The sequence below is a fragment of the Gracilinanus agilis genome, chromosome 6 (assembly GCF_016433145.1).
Source record: "Gracilinanus agilis isolate LMUSP501 chromosome 6, AgileGrace, whole genome shotgun sequence".
In the NCBI taxonomy this organism is placed as follows: Eukaryota; Metazoa; Chordata; class Mammalia; order Didelphimorphia; family Didelphidae; genus Gracilinanus; species Gracilinanus agilis.
The window spans coordinates 32,990,586-33,008,862 of NC_058135.1; positions in this window are offsets into that span (position 1 = coordinate 32,990,586).

Genomic DNA, 18,277 nt, shown 5'->3' on the forward strand with positions numbered 1-18,277 from the left:
CTAGGGCAAGCATCTCTAAAATAAAGTTTAGGAATAGTACCTTACTAGAATTTCCCAAATGTGGATAAATAGGGTACTCCCCTACACATGCAACTCAGTATATGATATGGATATCAGGTATGGGGCAACCTTTTTCCTTCCTCTACAGTAGAATATATGTAAAACACAAAAGGACTCACCAGAGTTCATGAGTAAATTCAACAGCACAAATTCAAATAATAACACAGTAAATTCTTTAGGCTCTTCCCTTCATTGGAAGAAAAGACAATTTGTGGAACTGCTGCCCCTTTTTCTCCAATCTGGACCCTTTGAGCAATTCACAACAAAAATCACAGAGCCCAGGTCACCTCAGGGAATACATTAGGCCTTCAGCTAAGGGAAAGTTCTCTGAGAAGGACATTTCAAGAAATCCCTCCCTCCCCCCCACCCCACCCCCAGTGGCCTACTCAACCTCAGGAAGTCTAGATCTCTTGGGAACTCTGGAACTCAGAAAATGAAATTTCTAATTTCCCAGGAGATAATCTCAATGACCAAAAGCATTCGTTCTCATCATTTCTGTCCATCTTGTGCTTAGAAAAGGAAATAAATATAGAAGGCATTTAAGATCTAGAGGCCCAGAAACTCCCCTGGATCTAGAGAGTATAAGTACTATTGGACTTCTGCAGGCTTCCATTTTCTACTGTTGTGAGGAAGATTAGATTAGCTAGTGATTAGGAATTAAGTTGTACACAGCAGGAAGGAGCTGGAGCTGGGAATTCCAGGATGGAATGAAGGAGCAGGAAGAAGTGACTTGGCTCTGAGAAGGGACTCCATTAGGGGTTAGCACAAACTGTGGTGAGCCCTGGGAGACCTCAGAGCAAAGGACACCCTGCATCCTGATTTTCCCCCCGGGATCCTGTGTGGTGTGTCATCTAGCAAAGAGGGCAAGATCTACAGAGCCAAGGGAGGAGGAGAAGTTTGAGATCTGGTGGACAGCGTATCAAGCAATCCCTTACTACTTGGTTCCTGAGACAACTATAGCTCCTGGCATCCAGAGATCATCAGTGGATTGCAGTGAGAATCCCAAAGCCACAAAAGCCCCAGCTGAACTCAAGCCTGGCAGGTTCCAGGTCTGAGGCAGAGACTCCATTTACACTCCTTGGGCCTTGTTAGTTTAGATAACTAAGTTAGTGTAGTAATAAGTCCTTCCCTTTCCCTGTGGGTTTTGTCATTAAGGTTTAAGGTTTTAGAGTAGACATTCCTATCCCTCCTTTTAATTGTTCATTATTAAACCAGTTATATCCTGTTACCTTGCCTATGGGACTCAAAGCCTCTGGCTCAGGAAGGCAGTTGGTCAACGGTCCCTTTTGACAGTTAGGAGCTGCTTGGCTGTTCAAGTCTTCAATGTCCAGGTCTGGTCTCTCATAAATCCCAGTGTGCGTTCCCACAAACCACTTAGTTTATTTATAATATCCCTGTTGACCCCATTACCTTATTAATATTTTCCACACTACTCCTTTACTTTGGCCCCATTCCTGACTGTATTCTAGTCTAGAAGCCCAAAGGAGAGAAAAGATGAGGAAAGGATGAAGAAAAGGGAGAGTTGCTCCATCTGCAAATCAAGAGGTTACCCCAGTTACTGGGAATTTATTAGAGAAATTCCTCATAATTATTATTATCATAGAAGCTCTCTTATTAGAGAAATTCCCTGTTTCTCCTCAATAAGGGTCTAGGACACACTTCTATAAAGATACCAACTCACAAAGGTACACACCTTGTAAAATCATTATTATTATTGTTATTATTATTAATGAGTTATTGCAGAACTCATTAATAAAGGATTCCCCTTATGATCCTCTGATCACATGGATTTACTGAGTTGTAGCTACATAGTTCCCAGTGTTTGCAACCAGACTCAAAGAGCCATGGAAGAAGCCACAGATAATGGCAGGAGAAAAGGCACAGAGACATAGAAGATGGCAGGTTGTCTAGTCTGGCTAAAGTATGTAGTAGAAGATGGTCTTGAGATGACATTGGAAGGAAGATGGATCCCAGGTTGTAGAGCATCATCCTTCATTCTGTCCCTTTGCACTGGCTGTCCCTCATGCCTGGAATGCTTTCTCTACTCACCTTTGCCTTTGCTTCTTTCAAGACTCAGCACATAGGATTCCCCATGCCCCTCCAGCTTCCAATGCAAGCTTCTTAAACCCATTTTGTGTCCTAGATTCTTTTGGTGATGCCTCTGGACTCCTCAGAATAATGGTTCTAAATACATAAAGTAAAATACAGAATTATCCAAAGAAACCAATTATTTTGAAATACAATGAACAAGATATATTCTAAGATGTCCTGGTTTGGTGCTTTCTTGTTCTGAGATTACTTACTCCAGCTACTCTATATAGATCTTGCATGTGTCCAGGCATTTCTTTACCTGTTGTGTCTCTTGTTAGAATGGGAGCTCCTTGAGAGCAGGAACTGTGGTTTTGCCTCTTTTTCTTTGTTTAATCTCTAGTACTTAGAACAGTGCCTGGCACATGGTTAGTATTTAAGGAAGGGTTTGGAGGTGGGGGGCATTTTACCAGTCCACTGACTGGCATGCCTTAGTGACCCAGATTGTCATCTTAATAAGGATGTAGGTAAGGACTTGTGTTGAGCTGTAACAAGGATATACTTTGGCCAAATAATCTTTCCATGATATTGCTGAGTCAACTTCTTTTTGTTAAAGATTTAATGATCTAATAGTGTCTCATTTCATGCCAGTCCTGAGCCTGAACTACAAAGTAGTCTGAGTCAGGCCTGATCTCTCACCATTGGGGAACTTGGGAGGTTGAAAAACTAGTTTAAATAATAAGATGACTCATTAGAACGATGGCTGGGAGAGCTCAGGAAAGGTTACTTTTGCCATCAGTTAGTGACCCAAAGGATCCTCTAAACATCCTTCGTTTGTTACTTTTTGGGTATCTAAAATAGGGCATTGTTTGTGCCTGGCCCAACTTAGATGAATTCTCTTTTCAGTCAGTTTCCTGATGGGGATTTCTAAGGAAGGGAGTAAAATTTCTCTAAGGGATTTGCTGGCCCCACTTTACTCCACCCCACCCTAGTTCTTCAACTTTACGACCAGCTGGCAGCTTCAGGGGCATTTAGATTCCACTTGCTGGGTGGAGCCTTACCAGAGGATGGTCAGGACTTAGCCACAAGCCCCTACCACCACCCTACCACATAGGCCATAGGCTGACCAACTGGTGAAATCTGAGCTGGAGACTGGGACAGCAGCTGAAGCAGCTGTAGGGATGAGGGCAGCTCCTATCATCATCACATTCCTCAGGCAGTGAGCAAAGGCACCCTCTCTTGTAAGGGTCTTTGAGGGTGGCTCCTGAAACATGGTATTGAGAAGGAGATCAATAGCCAATCTGTAAGAGTGCTAATGAAACTGTGCCTCATTATCAAGTGTATAAAGGCCTCTGTAAGTAAACCCCTCACCTGAGTACAAGTCATCCATCCTCTAAAGCTCTCACTCCATTTGGTGGTCTGAAGCATACATATTCTTGTATCTAGTCTCAAGGAATTTCTGTGACAAATCCCTAAGAGTGCAGCCTGAAGTACCCCCATGGTTCAGCCCATTCTAATTGGATGAGGGTCAGGGGAAAGAAATATGAGGTCATATGTCCAGGTCCAGCTGGCCTAGAAAAATAAACACACAAAACAGAGGCATACCAAATATATGAGCGATTTGGAACAAGAGAAGCCAAGGACTAGAGGATCCACAGTGGGCCCATCAGAGGTTCGAGGGACCAATTATTGAGGTAAAGGACATCCTTCTGGTGAAGGTGGGTGGAAGATCCCTGGCATAAGTCAAGATTGCCCAACCAGATGCTGGTTTGATCAGGTTATTTGGGTACCTCTGGTCAGGAAGTAGATCAAAATGAGGAATGTGATCCATCTAACAGTTAACAAACAGAGATTTAGGAATTGGGACACTAATGCAATGCTGGTGAAGTTGTGAACTGATCCAACCATTCTGGAAGGCAATTTGGAATTATGAGCAAAGAGCTTTTAAAAAAATGCATGCCCTTTTACCCATCAATACCATTACTCAGTTTGTACCCCAAAGAGATAAAATGGACCTGTTGGTATAAAAATATTTATAGCTGTGCTTTTTGTGTTGGAAAGAAATTGGAAAATGAGGGGATGTCCCTTGATTAGGGAATGGCTGAACAAATCGTGGTAGATGATGGTGAAGCATACTATTGGGCTATAAGGAATGATGAACTGCTTTATTTCTATAAGAACTGGGAAGACCTCCATGAACTGATGCAGAGTGAAATGAGCTAAACCAGGAGAACATTGTACACAGAAATTAAAACATTGTGGGACAATCAATTGTAATAGACTTTGCTACTAATAGAAAAGCAATGATCTGAGGTAATCCCTGAGGGACTTATGAGAAAGAAGGCTATCTACTTCAAGAGAAAGAACTGTGGGAGTAGAAATGCAGAATAAAACATGGTTTGTCACTTTATATGAGCATATGATTTGGGGTTTTGGTTTTAAAAGATTACTCTATTACAAAAATGAATAATAGGGGCAGCTGGGTAGCTCAGTGGATTGAGAGCCAGGCCTAGAGACGGGAGGTCCTAGGTTCAAATACGGCCTCAGACACTTCCCAGCTGTGTGACCCTGGGCAAGTCACTTGACCCCCATTGCCTACCCTTACCACTCTTCCACCTATAAGTCAATACACAGAAGTTAAGGGTTTAAAATAAAATAAAATAAAATAAATGAATAATATAGAAATGGGTTCTGAGTGATAATATACATATAACCCAGTGCAATTGCTTGTCAGCACAGGAATGGGAGGGAAAGAGGAGAATATGAATCGTGTAACCATGGAAAAATACTTTTTAAAAATAAAATAAAAATTACATTAAACAAGGAGATTTACTTAGACCCAGCAGGAGAAAAATATTCAGAGCAAGAAAAGAATGTTCATTGAGGATAGTTTCCTTTATTGATAGTTCATCATGATGCCAGTTACACACAAAAATAGTTACTAATACCAGGCACCAATGACAACCACTGTGCCAGTACTTATGGGTAAAGCCAAACCTTGAGTCATCATTCCATGTAGATAATACCAAGTAATCTCACATTCCATGAGAAGTGAAAACTATTTCCACTATAGTGATGGAGATGGAGACTGGAGGGTTTCTGAATACCAGCCTCCCTTAAAACAACTCTATGTGGCCAATGAGGAAGAAAAAGAGTACCTGGCAGCTTATGGTGAGCTAAATTAAATCATCATATCAATCCCTGGGGTCATTCCTGACCTGGCAAGTGGAAGTAACTAAATGGGGGCAGTGACATCCTGACCTTTCAGGCCAACATCAAGCAAATAGCAGCATTCATCCCCAGTAGAGTGGGGACCATCAAGGGCACCAGCTGTAGATACTTTGGAAAGTACCAGCAGCTGGCAGTAGCAGAAGTATAGGACCAATAAAGTAGGCAGTGATATAAACTCCACAGACTGAGCAGTATGTTAGATACCAACAGCAAAAAGAGTGGCACCAGCACAGGAAGCAGAGCAGGTATGCCTGTTTTAGTACTTTGTTTATGAACTGATAAGCCCTGCCATATTGTTGCTGGTACAAATCCTAGTGGTCAATCCCATAATTATTCTCTACACTTGGGTAGAAGAAAGAGAATACAGACTAACAATGGAATGACTTGAAAAAAATCTATTTGTTATCATGCTCTTGACTACCAGGATTGGGCATTCCATATCCCAGAAACCACATGCACAATGAATTGATGTCACAATGGGAAGGGAGTAAGTAAGCTCTCTGGTACAACAGATTCTTGGATTCAGACTCTTAAGAAAAATTTATCTTCCAGAATATATTGCTTTTTGAAGTTATTTCAATTAACCCTTTGAGCCTTTCCTTATTTCATCCTGTATGGGAAGTTGCCCACAGGCTTGAAGGCCATGCCCCCTCAAACTACCCCATGTATCCAGGGAAATGGTTCCCTTCAACTGGCAGAGCTCTTTTGCCATAGAATGGTTCAGATAATGCTTTTCCAGGAAAGTCTTTGGGGAACTAAGTGATGAAATTGTTGGGATATGCCTTGCTTTATTGCCAAAATGTAAATTGAGAAATATTTATCAAAATAAAAATGCAACAAAACATAGATAACATTACCTTTCAATCAATGAATAAACATCTATTAAGCACCTATGTGCCACATTAGAGTAAAAAAAGAGGGGAAAACAGTCGTTGCTCTTAAGGAGCTTACAAAGCTTTTAAAACTAAGTCAATCTGTGGACTTGAGTTTGCTTTTATTTTTTTAAACCCTAACCTTCTGTCTTGGAGTCAATACTGTGTTTTGGCTCCAAGGCAGAAGAGTGGAAAGAGTAGGCAATGGGGGTCAAGTGACTTGCCCAGGGTCACACAGCTGGAAAGTGTCTGAGGCCAGATTTGAACCTAGGACCTCTCATCTCTAGGCCTGGCTCTTAATCTACTGAGCTACCCAGCTGCCCCCTTACCCAATGCTTTAACAGAACAAAGATATCCCAGGGAGTAGGGAATGGTTTGGGCTGGTGGGCGTGGGTGTGCATTGTGGATGGTAGCAGCAAAAAGTCTCAAGGTCATTCAAGGTCCCAGAACTAGATGTATCCAAGGGAGCTGTTGTCTTAGCTCTTTTACTAGAGACGACCCTAACCTGTATAGGAGATCAATGGTCACAGAAATGTGCCCGGATACTCCTGCTTATAGTAGCAGCATTACGTTGGATGAGCTGCTGTGAATTGCCTCTCATTCCCCACCACCTATCCAATATACACTTATATGAGTCAAATTGTTAGGTCCTCAGTCCTTTTAGAGACACGGGTTCTGTCTTTTTTTTTTTTTTAGTTTTCTTCTCCAGTGATACCTACCCTAAACTTTCCATACTTCCTAAGTCATGGTTGTCCAGTACAGATAAAGGTCCTAAGGTCAGCTAAATAGTGAAAGGCTCCTACAACAGAGGTATTGTAATGGTGAGGCACCAGGGATGTTAAGTATTATTATTAAATGTAACTAAATGGTTTGTGGGTTCACACTGGGTTGAAGGAGAGACAGGACCAACCAGGATAGGGAGACCAGGGTTTACTGCCAAGCTGTTAACTGTCAATAGGAATGGCTGTTAGGCCAACAGTCACTCAGCTCTCCTAGGCTATGGAACCAGCAGGCAAAAAGGTAAAAGTTTATAACAGTTTAATTGAGGGGAACTAAATAAAGGATGGGATAAGGGATTCTACACTTGAAACCTAAGGGCAAACCACAGGGGCAGGGAAGGACTTGACTACACTATCCTATTGACCTAAGCCAGGCAGGGCCCAAAGGAAGCAGTACTGAAGTCACAGGGAGGCTCCTTCAAACCTGGTTCCAGCCAGGTTTGGTCAGCTCAGCTAAAAGGCCTGAGAATGGCTTTCAATTGGGGTCTCACAGTAAATCCAAGGATGGTCATAGGATGCCAAGAGCCAACTCCACCAGGTAATCCAAGGTACCCAGATAGGGAGAGTGAGTTTGCAATTCTGTCCACCAGATCACAAACCACTTCCCCACTTGGTGCTGTTCTGCAGGTCTTGTCCACTTCTGAAAACCTCCACCTCTCAGGATCCCAGGGAATCTGGATGCAGTTTTTCCCTAACTCTGAGATCTCCTAGGGTTAGCAACAGTTATGTCCCCAACCACTAATGGAGTCTCTCTCAGAGTTCAAGCCCCACTTCCTGCTCCTTCATTCCATCTTGGAATCCTCTAGCCCTTCCTGCTAGGTCCAACACTAATACTAAATTAATTGCTAAATAATCCTCACAACAGTATCCAAAACAAATAGAATTGAAGGGCCACTAATCTTACATCCCTGTAGGCTCCATATTGACATAGTTTTATAATATGTTATCTTTGCTTTATTGTGGGTTCTTTTTTATTAAATATTTTCCAATTATATTTTAATCTGATTCAGGTCTCATAGGCCATCATGTTTTGATTCTTCTACCCTACAAGACTTTTAGGACTTTGCTAGTAAGGGGCAGAATGTGGTAAGAGCAATATCTGATCTGGGTAAGACACATGAGATTGATTAAAACTGGAAGGTCCTTGACACATACACTTGTTTTTCACAGAAAAGTCAAATCATTTTCCAAACTTAACTGGTCCAGGGGACTAGGTTTGAACCATTGAAAACTACTAAGCTTTCTAGTCAACCAAAGCATAAAAGCCCAGCCTATGAGTAAATTCCACGGGCCTAATGGACTTCCATCCTAAAAATCAACTTGCTGCCCCTCTCCATTTTTCTCAAGTTTAAGAATATTTTCTTTCTTTAGAAGTTAACACTATGTTGAAAGATTTGGTTAAGTATTTCCCTTTTCTGTCAAGGCACTTGCAAGCCTTTTAACATGGACTTTGCATTGCTGCAATTACTGCTAAATTCAAAATACCTTTTGACCAGAGTCCTATCATGACAGGTATGGAAGTCAAGAGAACCACACCCAAATGAGCAAATGCTATATCTTTGTTGATTATTGTCTCCATGCAGCCACTGAATAAATTTCCTTTTAATAAGTTATATTATCTGCAAGTATTTCATTTCTTTCCAAGCCAGAGCCTAAACCATCAGGCCAGTTTGTCAGGCCCAACCCTGAATATGGCCTTTGATTTTAATTACTATGGATTTATATAAAGAACTCAGATAGTTCTTTTAGTATTTTATGATGTCTGAAGTTATCTAAATGGAATTTCTCTTTCTATCTCTTCCTACTGGGTTTTGTTGGTAATATATAAAAATGCTAATGATTTGTGTAAGTTTATTATACAGCTGCAATTTTGCTGAAGTTGTTCATTGTTTCCATTGGTTTTTTAGTTAACCCTCCAGGATTTTCTAAATAAACTTTTATATCATCTACAAAGAGTAATATTTTAGTGTCCTCATTGCCTATGCTTATTTCCTTCAATGTCTTTTTCTTATTGTCATAGTTTCTAGTACAATGTTGAATAGTAATGGTAATAATTGATATCCTTGTGTCAACCCTAATGTTATTGGAAAATCGCCTTGCTTATCTACATGTAAGGGGCAGAAATTGTAAGGGGTAAAAATAAAAAGGTTGGATTAAATTTATCAGAATGTAGTCACCAGGAATTAATTAATTCCAAATGATTTTTTAAGCAATTTATTTATAAAAATAAAGGGAAAGAGTGAAAGTAGAGAAATAAGAAAGAGGGCAGAGTAAGAGATCTAGCTTAACAAGCTAGACTATATGCTCAAGCCTTGGCTTACTCTGGCAGAGCTCCAGTGCTAGAGGGCCTAAGGGTCAATTAACAAGGGTTTTTGCCAAGAGGCCTCCTCCTAAAGATGCCTCTTCAGAAGCTAGTACCTCCAGAACAAGCCAAGGAAGGGAGTCAGCCTTTTTCACTCACCCACATAGTAGTCCTAATATAAAAAGAAAGTAGTTCTCAGCCTGAGCTCCTCTTGGGTCCACTTGAAGGCCAAAGCCCTCCTCATAGGAAGTTCTTGCCACTTATGAAGACCATTCCTTTCGTCATTTCCTATGCCTTCCTCCTACTTTACATGTACCAGTTATGGCTAAAGCTTTGCTTAGGACTGCCCAGGGGGCAGTCAATTGATTCTGATTTATCACTAACTATAGCACACATGAGTCACAGACCTCCCCCACTTAAGGTTAAGTGGAGTGTTTACACTTCTGGTGATTAGATCTAAAAATGGGCAGGGTAGAGTTAATCCCATCTTCACATCCATTATAGATAATGTTTGCTCTTGGTGTCTCATAGATATTTTTTATCATTTAAAGGAAAGATACATTTATTCTTGTGCTTTTTGGTGTTTTTAACAGGAACAGTTGTTTTTTGTTAAAAGCTTTCTCTGCATTTATTTAATAATCATGATTTTTGTTGTTTTTGTCGTCAATTCTCCCTATAGATTTTGTAATACTGAACCAGCTTTGTATTTCTGTTCTTTCAGCCTGGTCATAATGTATGACCTTTGTAATATATTGCTATAATATCCTTCCTAGTATTCATTTAAAACTTTTGCATCAGTATTCTTCAGGAAAATTTGTCTCTAGTTTTCTTTTTTCTTTTTGACTTTCATTGGTTTAGGTAGCAAGACCATATCTATGTCAGAAGGAATTTGGTAGGACACTTCCTTTACCAGTTTTTAAAAATATTTTATATAGTATTGAAATTGTTCATTAAATGTTTGGCAGAACCCTTCATATAAATGCCTCTGGTCCTTTCCCCATTTTTCCCTTTAATGCTCAAATTTTGTTTTTAAAATAATTTTTTCCTTGCTCTTTAACTCTTCAAGAAATTCTGGTTGGGCTTATGTGGAATCTGCATTTTTCTTTGAGACTCTGTAGATATTTTCAGATTACTCTCTTCTGTGTTTGTGTCTTGAGTTTCCTTGATACCATAATAGTTCTTTATGATCAGGTTCTTTTTTTGTTTGCTCATTTTTTTGTCCAGCCTACTTATTGGCTTTGTACTTTATGTTAGTGTTGAGCTCTATTCACTTTGGAGAGATGGGAAGATGTCTGGCCTGAACTTCTGCTGCTTTCACAGCTCAGTCTTGGGGCCCACAAGTTTTTAGTGCCTCAAAACTGGCATGTTCCAGAGAGAGTCACTGTCCTCTTGGTCTGAGTTCTGCAAGTTCCTAATCCAAGTTCTGGTTGTCTTAGTTTGTGTGCTTAAATTTGAGTAAGCTGTTGCTAGTCTCAGTCACTATTAGCCCACTGTCTAGTTCTACAGTTTCAGAACCACTCAACTGCTGTTTCCTCTTGATCTGGTCTTCCATCCTAGTTTTTCCAGTACAGATTTATGTGACCTAAAGATTAGAACTGAGTCACCATTCTGCCCCTGAGCTTAGAGATGCAGAGCTTGGTATCTGGAATTTGTATTGCCCTCAATACTCAGCTTGCCCAGGGTCACACAACCGAGGCCAAATTTGACCATTTAGTGCTCCAACTTCTCCTTATTACTGATTCTTCTAATTATATAATAGTGAGTATAATTTTTTAGAATTACATATTTCTCCATATAGAAATACAAATAATTTGATCTTATTGAAGCCCTTGAAGAAAGCAATTTAAAGGTCAGAGTTTTCTTTCTTTCCTCTCTCTTTCTTATTTACCTTTTCATGTTTCTCTTGGTTTTTGTGGTTGTATATCAAACTTTCCATTTAGTCCTGGTCTTTTCTGTGCAAATGCTTGGAAATCTTCTATCTTGTTGAATGCCCATACTTTCCCCTGGAAGTATATAGTCAGTTTTGATGGGTATGTGATCCTTGGTTGTAGACCCAATTCTCTTGCCTTTCTGAATATCATATTCCAAGCCTTGCGGTCTTGTAGTGTGGAGGCTGCCAGATCCTGTGTAATCCTGATTGGTGTTCCTTGATATCTGAATTGTCTATTTCTGGCTTCTTGTAATATTTTTTCCTTAACTTGGAAGCTTTTGAATTTGGCTATTATATTCCTGGGAGTTGTCTTCTGAGGATTTAGTGTAGAGGGTGATCTATGGATCCTTTTAATGTCTATTTTGCCCTCTTGTTTGAGGACATTGGGGCAATTTTGTTGGGTAATTTCTTGTAATACACCATCTAGGTTTCTATTTGTCTCTAATTTTTCTGGAAGACCAATAATTCTCAAGTTGTCTCTTCTAGACCTGTTTTCTTGGTCTGTTAACTTCTATAAGGGGTGAAAAGGGGTTTTATGGGTTCAATATATTAAAAGGTGGTCGCCAGGGGAAATTTCTCCAATTAAGAAATAATCTCAAGACAAAATTGCATTTTATTTACATTTAGGAAGGTTGAAGGTAGGGAATTGAGAGAGAGAAACTCTGGCCCAGACTAGCACAAAGGCTAATTAAACAATGCTTCTACTACAAGGCCTTTACAATTAGAGAGGCCAGAGAGGCCTCCCTGAGGATAGAGCCTCCAGAAACACCAAGGAAAGAGAAAGAGAGTCAGCCTAACTTACCCACGTGGAACAGTCTAGGTCATGAACCAGCAAAAGCTCCCTCAGGTCCCCTTCACCACACCAGTCACAGCCTCAGTCACTTCTGCAGCCTCACTAGATGCTGTCTTCCACCCAAGACCTCAGCTGACTGAGGATCTTCTCCTTTTAAAGGGGTCACTTATGTGTCACTTCCTGCTCCTCCCTCCTAATTCACATGTCCAATCACAATAGACAGCTTTCTCATAGAAAGCGTAGGGAGTGGTGCCTCAATACTGATTGGTTACTCACTCTAGCACACGTGGGTTAGGACCTCCCAGAATTGGAAGATGCTCTCACCTTTTTGTAGACTTAATTTAATTATCACACTTCTCATTGAGATATTTCATGTTTCCTTCTATTTTGTCAGTCTTTTGACTTTGCTTTATTAATTCTTGTTGTCTTATGAGACATTGCCTAATTCTAGCCTTTAGAGACTGGTTTTTGGCTATAATCTTTTGGTTTTTCCTTTTCAATCTGGTCTATCTGGTTCCTCAAGACTTCCAGCTGGTCATTTCTGGTCTTCAATTTGCTTATCAATTTATTTGAATTCTGAGCCTCACTTTCCAATTGAAAAATTCTGCCTTTTAAACTGCTATTTTCTTGTGAGATCTCTTCCATCTTTCTCATGATCTCAGATTTGAACTCTTCAAGATCTTTTGACCCATTTTCACTTTTTTGGGAAAGTTTGGATGTCTTTAATTGTTTGTCCTCCTCTGTTTTCTGGTTTTTTTCTGTGCAGAAGTTATCAAGTGTTAGAATTTTTTTCTTGGTCTTCTTGTTTATTTCTTGGGCCTTGCTTGGCATCATATGCTTTATCTGCCAGAAGTCTGAGTAAGGCATTCTGATTCTCTTCGTATGGAGTTTGGGAGCAGTTTTTGCCTGAGGCTACTTTGTGAGTCTCCTGGTTTCTCTGGGGACCCTCCTAGGGTCTCTAGTCTAGCTGTTTTCAGGGTTAAGCCCCTGTGGTCCTAGCCAGCTGCCCAGAGCCCAGAACTTGGCCCACGCTTGCTCCTCCACCTGAGGTTTTCCCCTGAGTCTGAGCACGATGGGCACTACTGCTACCTCTCTCAGCCCCACTGCCTTGTCCAAGGTTTTCCAGCTACCTGGGGTCTCAGGTCTTGCCGCTTTCAAGGGCAAGCTCCTAGTGGTGCCAGTTAGCTGCCAAGGAGCTAAATTTTGTAACCCCACTCTCTCTAACTCTGGAACTCAGCCTCTAACTCTGGTACTGTGGCTGGGGTTTTGATGGGAGCTATTTCCCCCCCTTATAGTGTGGAAGTATTACCAAATCCCAAGTACCTTCGATACTGCGCCCTATTGTGGGGTCCCTTCTTTCATCTAGATTTGTTTTTTTGTCCTTTGGAGGTATACTATATCAGTTGGTAAGGAGAGAAAGTCTCCTTGCTTCTATTCTGCCATCATCTTAACCCGGAAGTATCTCAAGAGTTGAGGCCAAATTTGAATGCAGGAAGATGAATGAGTCTTCCTGACTCCAGGCCTAGCACTCTAAAATTATTGTTTTTTAATTGTTAGTCTTTTCTGCCTCTTTGTGATCCCATTCTGAGGTTTTCTTAGCAAAGATACGAGAGTAGGTTTCCTTTCTGTCCCTGGATACTAGAATGCTTTATTTCACTGCTACTGCCACCACAATTACTGCTTCTATCATTGAATTCCTGGCAAGTTCCTACCCCAGTGATGGGCAGCCTTTTGAGTTTGGTGTGTCAAAATTCACCAAAAAAACAGAGCATAACTCAGGTGGTGTGTCACTTCAAGAAAAAAAACCCCATAATTTCATGATATTTATAATTTAAATATCAAAAATGTATAATCGTAATATATAACTGTAGTTAATAAACGAAAATAGGTAAATTCATATAGGTAGAATTGGCATCTCTAGTGCACAGAGTGTCTACACTACACTACAACAAATGTTTCATCCTCGGCATGCAGCCCCATACTTCTCTGTGGCCGCATGTGGCCACATGTCATTGAAAATGGCTACATGTCAGTGTTGACAGGCGTGTCATAGCTTTGCCATCACCGTCCTACCCCAATACCTATAGATCTCTTCTTAATTGGTCTTCTTAACCTGCTCTAGGCTAAAAAAAAACTCATTAACTTTCCTAATTAGAATTGTCTGGTGTTTTCTAAGTTGTTGTAGAGATATGTTGGGAGAGAAAGGTAAAAATGCTGACTCTCACTCAAACATCTTGACTTTGTCCCCAAGCCCTCTGGATTTAGAATCAAACCATAGAAAGGAAAAAAGGGCCCCTAACCTTGAAAAGATAGTTTTCAGCCTTGAGAATTTAGCTTCATACTAAAGACCTTTCCATTAAAACCAAAAATGTTCATTATTACCATTGTTATTTGATAACATGATAGAAATATTTGCTATAACAAAGAAAATAGAAATTAAGGGAATATTTTTATCTGTCATAGTGTTTGGTCAATTAAGAAAATTAATTTAAAAATAGCTTCAACAAAGTTTTAGGATATAAATCATCCAAAAAAACCCAGCAGGAAGAAAAATTCTAGGTAAAATAAGTACAAAACATATAAAAAATGTAGAAGTCTACAAAGACATACATAGGAATTATAAGAAAACAGCTATTATTTGACTTTTTTAAAAAAGAAGGAAAAGAGGCCCACTCTGTTGGTTCCGGGTTAAGATGGCGGCAGAGTAAGAAGCAGCTCTTAACCTCTCCTGACTGAAACACACAAAATTCCTCAAGGGGACATAAAAACAAGTCCAGACGAACGGAGGAACCCCACAACAGGGCACCGCGTGGAAGGTACGTGGAATTGAGACATTTCCAGGCTATAAAGGGCTCACACTAAATCGCGGGCTGAGCAACCGCCCCACCCCCACCCCCTCCACACACAAGATCTAGAGCTCTGAAGCCAGCTAAAAAGAAATAGAGCAAGTTTGGGGCACCCATCGAGTCATTGGCAGCTCCGGGGCCTGTTCCTGAGAGCAGCAAGATTTAGGACCCCAATAAGCCAGAGAACGCAAGCGAAATCTGAGCGCGAGGGCAGAGAGTGGACACCCAGCGCAGAGCGCACAAGCACTGGCGGAGGCGTGGGTGGAGGCAGACACAGCCAGGAACTCAAGCTCTGAAAACCTGAGTGGGGAACCAGTGCAGACCGGTATACGACTGTAGAAGCAGCGCCCTGAGACTTGTAAAGGAACCTCCTGCAGAGGATCAAGCAAGGGGGTCCACTAGGGGGCTTGACCTTGGAAAAAACCAGAACTCAGACCTCAGGTACCAATAGACCGCGGACAGACACTGAGCGCGAGGATAAACCTGAGAAGCTGCTGGGCTAATGATGGCTACCCAACCTCAGGAAACTCAGAAGAGAAAGAATAACAACAAGAAAAAGAAGCCCTTAACACTCGACAACTTTTACACAGAGAAAATCCAGAAAACCGAGCAAACAGAGGAGAACAAACAAGCATCCGGACCCTCCTCAAATAAGGAAAACTCCTGACAAGCTATGGAAGAGTTCAAAACTGAGATTTCGAGGAAAATGGAAGAGATCTGGCAAGAAAATAACTGTTTAAAAGGTAAAATCTTGCAATTGAACACCAGAAATGACCAGATTGAAAAGGAATTCCAGAAGATTATGGCCGAAAATCGAAATATTATAGCCAAAAATCAATCCCTAAAGGCTAGAATCGAGCAATTGGAAGCTAACGATCTCTCAAGACAACAAGAACAAATAAAACAAAGTCAAAAGACTGAAAAAATAGAAGGAAACATGAAATATCTCAATGAGAGAGTGACAGACCAAGAAAACCGGTCTAGAAGAGACAACGTGAGAATAATTGGTCTTCCAGAAAAACCAGAAATTAATAGAAACCTGGACTCCGTACTAAAAGAAATTATTCAGCAAAATTGCCCTGAAGTCCTACAACAAGAGGGCAATATAGACATAGAAAGGATTCATAGAACACCCACTACATTCGACCCAGAGAAGAAATCAGTTAGAAATATTATTGCCAAATTCAAAAGCTTTCAAGCAAAAGAAAAAATCTTACAAGAAGCCAGAAAGAGACAATTCAAATATCAAGGAGCACCAATCAGGATCACACAGGATCTGGCAGCCTCCACGCTAAAAGACCGCAAGGCTTGGAATACGATATTCAGAAAGGCAAGAGAGCTGGGCCTGCAACCACGGATCAACTACCCATCAAAATTGACTATATATTTCCAGGGGAAAGTATGGGCATTCAACAAAATTGAAGAATTCCAGGTATTTGCACAGAAAAGACCGGGGCTAAATGGAAAGTTTGATATCCAACCACAAAAATCGAGAGAAACCTGAAAAGGTAAATAAGATACAGAGGGGAAAGAAAGAAAACTTATAATTTTTAAATTTGCCTTTTTAAGGGCCTCAGTGAGATCTAATTATCTGTATTCCTATGTAGATAAATGTTATGTATAATTCTCTGTAGTGAACTCTATTCACTATTATAATATTCACTATTATAGTAATCAGAAGAATAATTCACAGGGTGAGGGTGGAACACTAAATAATCTAAGATGGCGTGGGGGATGGGAAAGAGGGGGTAAATAGCAGGGAACACCAAGAGAAACTTGAATGAATAAGAAAATAGAATATTCTATTACACACAAAGAGGGCATGGGAGGGAGAGGAGACAAATACTATTATAAGAAGGAGAGGAAGAGAGCATTAAGAGGTAATAATCAAACCTTACTCTTAGTGTAATCAACCCGGAGAGGGAAGAGTAACTTTATTATCCATTGGGATAAAAAACTCTATCTAACCCTACTGAGAAAGTCAGAAAGGATAAACCAAGGGGAGCAGGGGAGTGGGAAGGTCAAAAAAGGGAGGGGAGAAGGGGAAGGGAATTCATAAGGCCTTTAAAAACAAAAAGAGGGGGGGGGAAATAAGGGAGGGAGTAGAAAGGGAAGTTAATCAAGGGAGGGGATAAGGGATAGGGTCTTAATAGCAAACCACTGGTTTTAAAGGAAATAGTTTAAGGAGAAGGGGTAGGAATGGGGGAGGATTTGAAAATGTCAGCAAATGCACAACTGAATGTGAATGGGATGAACTCGCTAATAAAACGGAAGCAAATAGCAGAGTGGATTAGAAACCAAAATCCCACCATATGTTGTCTACAAGAAACACATATGAGGCGGGTGGACATACACAAGTTTAAGGTTCAGGGTTTGAGCAAAATCTTTTGGGCGTCAAATGAGAAAAAGAAGGCAGGAGTGGCTATTATGATTTCTGACAAAGCCAAAGTCAAAATAGATATGATTAAAAAAGACAGGGAAGGTCATTACATCCTGATTAAAGGCAGTATAAACAATGAGGAAATAACACTGCTCAATATGTATGCACCAAGTGGCATAGCACCCAAATTCATAAAGGAGAAACTGGCAGAGCTCAAGAAGGAAATAGATAGGAAAACCATACTAGTGGGAGACCTAAATATTCCTCTGTCAGATCTAGATAAATCAAACCGAAAAATAAATAAGACAGAGGTAAGAGAGGTGAATGAAGTCCTAGAAAAATTAGATCTAATTGATATATGGAGAAAAATAAATAGGGACAAAAAGGAATACACCTTCTTCTCAGCTGCACATGGCACATTCACAAAGATTGGCCATGTTATAGGGCATAGAATCATTGCAAACAAATGCAAAAGAGCAGAAATAATAAATGTAACCTTCTCAGATCATAATGCAATAAAAATAATAATTAGTAAGGGCACTTGGACAGGAAAATCAAAAACTAATTGGAAATTAAATAATATGATTCTTCAAAACCAATTTGTCAAAGAAGGAATCATAGAAACAATCAACAATTTCATTGAAGAAAATGACAATGATGAGACATCCTACCAAACTATGTGGGATGCGGCCAAGGTAATACTCAGGGGGAAATTTATATCCTTGAGTGCATATATTAACAAATTAAGGAGGGCAGAGATCAATGAATTGGGCATGCAACTCAAAAAATTAGAAAGTGAGCAAATTAAAAATCCCCAGATGAAAACTAAATTAGAAATACTAAAAACCAAGGGAGAAATTAATAAAATCGAAAGTAAAAGAACTATTGAATTAATAAATAAGACTAGAAGCTGGTACTTTGAAAAAACAGATAAAATAGACAAAGTACTGGTCAATCTAATAAAAAAAGGAGAGAAGAAAACCAAATTGATAGTATCAAAGATGAAAAGGGAGACCTCACCTCTAATGAAGGGGAAATTAAGGCAATCATTAAAAA